A 4,155-nucleotide genomic window follows, 5' to 3' on the forward strand; every position below is an offset into this window, starting at 1 on the left:
TCACACCTATAATCCCAGCACTTTGGGAGGCCGAGGTGGGCGAATCACCTGAGGTTGGGAGTTGGAGATCAGCTTGACCAACATGGAGAAACCCTATCTCTACAAAAAAAATACAAAATTAGCCGGGCGTGGTGGCACATGCCTGTAATCCCAGCTACTCAGGAGGGTGAGGCAGGAGAATCGCTTGAACCCGGGAGGCAGAGGTTGTGGTGAGCCGAGATTGTGCCATTGCACTCCAGCCTGGGCAACAAGAGCGAAACTCTGTCTGAAAAAAAAAAAAAGAAAAAAAAAGAATATTTTTATCTGTAATTCACTGATAAATGTCTAATCAATTCTTTCATCAGAAATGGACTACATTTTAATGCATAAAACGAAGCAGTAGATCAATAATTATTTAAGAAATTCGAGCTATTTGTATAGATTATATATGTATAAAAAGCAAACTCTACTCAGATTGCTGGATGCTGTGCTTTGATTTACAAGATAATGATCAACAGAATTCTACACTTCGTGAACTGTTAAACATAGAAACTGGGGCCGGGCGCGGCGGCTAACGCCTGGAATCCCAGCACTTTGGGAGGCCGAGGCGGGCGGATCACGAGCTCAGGAGATCGAGACCATCCTGGCTAACACGGTGAAACCCCGTCTCTATAAAAATACAAAAATCAGCCGGGCGTGGTGGCAGGTGCCTGTGGTCCCAGCTACTCGGGAGGCTGAGGCAGGAGAATGGCGTGAACCCGGGAGGCGGAACTTTCGTTGAGCCGAGATAGCGCCACTGCACTCCAGCCTAAGCAACAGCGTGAGACTCCCTCTCAAAAAAAAAAAAAAACCAAAAAACAAAAACCAACCAACCAACTAACCAACCAAAAACTAGAAACTGGAGTGGACCCAGAAATCAAGAGATGTCTTCAGGTCAGGCTTGAATTAGAAAGTAAATATTTAATCACTCTTACCAAAATTCATCAGGGCTTCAATGTACAGGATATGTGCTAAACAAAGGAAGAAAATGATCTTCAGGGAGTTTGATGATGAGTCCGTGTTAAGAACTTTGACATGTATATAATTATTTGGAAGTAATGACACAGACAGCAAGAGCACGGGAAGGCCACATATAACCTCCAAACCATCATTTATTGAAGGGTTCTAGCTTTCTGTGAGGGTGATTTTGGATAGTAAAATTGACTCAACTTGAGGGTTTTTTTTTTTTTTTTCAATTTAGGAAAATTTATTGAACAGGTAATGTCTTTAACATCATGCTAGGTCTGTTTGAGAATATAAAGTAATTTTAAGATATAGTGCCTCTCTTTAAGGGACTTATGCTACCTGCAGGGAAGTGCATTATATGTGTATGTGACACCGTGAAGATAACAAGTATAATATCAAATAAGGCAAAATATGAATGCTATGTGGTCACTTCATATATATATACCTTATATATATACACACATACACATATACATATGTATATACACATACACATATATATGTGTATATATACACACACACATATATATGTGTATATGTATACACACACACACATACATACCTTAAAGAGTACTTGACAGATTGACAGAATCAGAGAAATTGGATTGATGTTTAGGCTGCAATTTACCAACTGTGTGACTCTCATCTCTTCAAGCCAAAGTTTTCCCATTTGTAAGCTGGGTGTAGCTTCATCTATTTCACAGGACTATTGGAAGGATCAAATGAAACAGAGCATTTAAACAGAGACTGCACAAATTATAGGAGGGAAGGAGAAAATACGTAACACTTGTGGAACTGCACTTGAGGGTAGAGACCATGTCTTAACTGACTTTGTGCCGTCAGTGTCTGGCACCGTGACTGGCTCTGAGCGGAGACTCAGTAAATGTTTGTAAATGCATGCATGCCAGGCGCTGTGGTAAGCCCTTGACATGTGTTATTGTTTAAAACTTCACAAAAAAATTGTGTATGGTAGATGTAGTGTCTCCATTTCACAGAAGAGATAACAGAAGTTCAGAGATTTTTAAGCAACCTCCAACCTCATGTAGGTAGAAAGTGGTAGAGATAGGAAGTTAGATCTACTTGGCACCAGAGCCCAGAGTCTATTCATTACATTATGTGGACTCTCAGATGTAAGAGAATTATCATTATTCCTGAACAATAGTGTGGCCAGAATGAAAAACAAAGACCTTGGATAATTCACCAGTTGCCCAGGCAGCTCCTGGGCTGGCTTTCAGATAAGTAGGGGAACATTCTCCTGAGCTGCCTGACACATTTAATGTAGCCTTTTGTTAAACTGTCAGTTCTGATTTCTGCCCTTTGAAGTAAAAGCACAATAGTGAAAATACCATATAATATACCATAACCTGGACTTGTCATAGAGACAGAAGAGAAAGCAAGGGCAGTGAGGAGCTCACAGTTAATGAAGTGGTTAACCAATGACTTGGATTAAGTTTGTTACTGCCACCAGCAGCCGCCCCTACCTTCTGTCTCTGTCTCTCTCTTTCTGTCTCTTATTCTGTCTTAACTTTCACTACTAGAGTTGGTAAGGTCTAGAATTTTCACTATCTTCCATGTTAAGGATGATAATAAAGAAGGTGATTCCACTGCTGAACAGTGGAATATTTCATGTTCTTCATTGCTTGTCTGTTCCTAACATCCCTATAGCTCATTACAATAGTTGGTTCTGTTGGAGTGAAGTTTTGCAGCCATCCCCAGTTTCTAATGAACAATACTAAAATGGCCCCTGACAACACGGTAATGGTAAAACTCCAGCCTCTGCATTGGGAGACAGAATGCAGAAGTTGATACCAGACTACCCGATCTTACATTATTTTGTCCTCAGTTTATTTCTGAGGAACAACAGAAGAACCTTACATACAAAGGTTTCTATAAGAAGCAGAGGAAAATACATTTTTAAAAATCCTGATTCATTTTAAAGCTTCTGTTAAAATATAGTACACTGTAGGTCAGGACAGAAGAGACAGGAACTACGTAGAAGTCCCGAGAATACCTTACACTGTTGTCAGAATCCAACCAGTAACAGTGTGTGGTTTCCCAGGGACTGCGCTAACATACCTGAGATGAAACCTGGTGGGGAGATACTTTCCACATTCCTTTCTGACCTGTGGTGAGTCTGCTGGGGTGAATCGTGTGAAGTTGTCAAAGGTTGCTCTGCTCTCCAGCACTTGGCACCAGCTCCGCTGAAATGTGATGCCATTGGTTTTCAGTAAAGGTTCCTTTCTGCAGGGCTGCAAACACAGATCAGCTGCTACTGTGTATACACAACCGGGGAGCAAATCAACCAGCACATTTAGAGCAGCCTTTTTAACCCTGAGACTTTCCAAGATCTCCTCTTCACACAGGAAGTTTCCTTCTCTGTTGTCAGATTTAGCACTGTGCTCTTGTCATCAGATCCGAGCTAGGCTCCCTGCTGCACAGTAGAGAGGCTTCCTTAAGACATTTGTCCTTGAAACTGCACCAAACTCTTGGAAGAACCCAGAACATGTAAGTATGTATGATTTAGGCAGCAATAGTACAGGGCAAAGCTGCAATCAACCATTATACAATATCCGATTAGCAGTGCAGGAGGGATTTTTCCGACGTTATGTTACATTCATTTTCAATTCGTTCTGAGGAAACAAATCAATTCTAGCTTCTGATACAGTGACTTTGCAGTAGATGGGGTTGTAATATGTTAGCTTTAACTATTTGCTGTTCTCATTTAGCATTTAGATGTGACTTGTGGGACAATTCCTGTGGGCATTAAACTATAAAACTTCTACATTTTTATTAGGATTTGTAATTGTTGGTCATGTCCATCTTGAGAAACAAGTTAGCTTTGGGGAATGTTTTTAAAGAATTAACCACATAAATTCATGGACAATAGAATGAATTTGTACTGTTCTTGCTCTCAAAACATATTAGTTTGCAGTTTTAATTTACTCGTAAAGAGCATTCCACTGAGGTTTTGTCTTAATTGAATCCTACCCAGTGCTGTCTGTTTGGTGTTTTACTGTCTTGTATATAACTGTTTAAGTTACTTTGCTAGGATTACAGTCTGGTTAAACCTGTATTTAGCCACTACTTAGATTCTAAGAACATTCAGGTCAGATAAATGCTCACAGAATTTTGGAAAGTGGTGGATTTGTTTTCAAGGGTGGTCGTATTACC

At 40.3% G+C, this 4,155-nt stretch overlaps 1 long non-coding RNA gene across 1 annotated transcript; it reads right to left on the minus strand.

Moving 5' to 3' along the window:
• Positions 1 to 226: 226 nt before the first annotated feature.
• Positions 227 to 3,474, minus strand: LOC108528288 (uncharacterized). The gene is made up of 3 exons (XR_001885091.1): positions 3,061 to 3,474; positions 1,547 to 1,690; positions 227 to 265 (listed from the first exon to the last, which is right to left on the minus strand). It is a non-coding gene; the product is annotated as an uncharacterized LOC108528288 (long non-coding RNA).
• Between the last annotated feature and the right edge of the window lie 681 nt (positions 3,475 to 4,155).

Source organism: Rhinopithecus bieti, unplaced genomic scaffold (assembly GCF_001698545.2).
Source record: "Rhinopithecus bieti isolate Rb0 unplaced genomic scaffold, ASM169854v2 scaffold_1673, whole genome shotgun sequence".
NCBI classification, from domain to species: domain Eukaryota; kingdom Metazoa; phylum Chordata; class Mammalia; order Primates; family Cercopithecidae; genus Rhinopithecus; species Rhinopithecus bieti.